The sequence below is a fragment of the Vanessa atalanta genome, chromosome 4 (genome assembly GCF_905147765.1).
Source record: "Vanessa atalanta chromosome 4, ilVanAtal1.2, whole genome shotgun sequence".
Lineage (NCBI taxonomy): Eukaryota > Metazoa > Arthropoda > Insecta > Lepidoptera > Nymphalidae > Vanessa > Vanessa atalanta.
In genome coordinates this window covers 5,785,829-5,786,435 of record NC_061874.1, presented here as the reverse complement: position 1 = coordinate 5,786,435, position 607 = coordinate 5,785,829, and positions in this window count along the sequence as shown.

Below are 607 nucleotides of genomic sequence, written 5' to 3'. Positions count from 1 at the left end.
GTATTAGCAGCCTGTAAATTTTCCTACTGCTGTGCTAAAGGCCTCCGCTCCCTTTGAGGAGAAGGTTTGGAGAATATTCCACAACGCTGTTCCAATGCGGGTTGGCGGAATACACTTGTGGCAGAATTTCGTTGAAATTAGACATAAAGCTGGTATTGTCTTCGCGATGTTTTCCTTCACCGCCGAGCACGAGATGAATTATAAACACAAATTAAGCACATGAAAATTCAGTGGTGCCTGCCTGGGTTTGAACCCGAAATCATCGGTTAAGATGCACGCGTTCTAACCACTGGGCCACCTCGGCGTAGGTGATTAAGGTGCGGAAACCGTGTAACGCAATAATATTAAAAATCATGTAAGTTGAAGTTCAAGGAAAATTAGTGATTTATAAATTATTATTAAATAAAAAGCGAATTCTGATAAAAACTACAAATAATCTAGAGCGAGAATTTATCATAATATAGTATCATTTATGAGATATCGATATAAAAATATGGTGACATATTTTGACACGTAGCAGTTAAACCAATAATTAAAACATGTCGCGGGATTGCTCCATACTAAGACCGGACGCTGGCCTGACTCCATCCGCTCACAATTGTTGCCA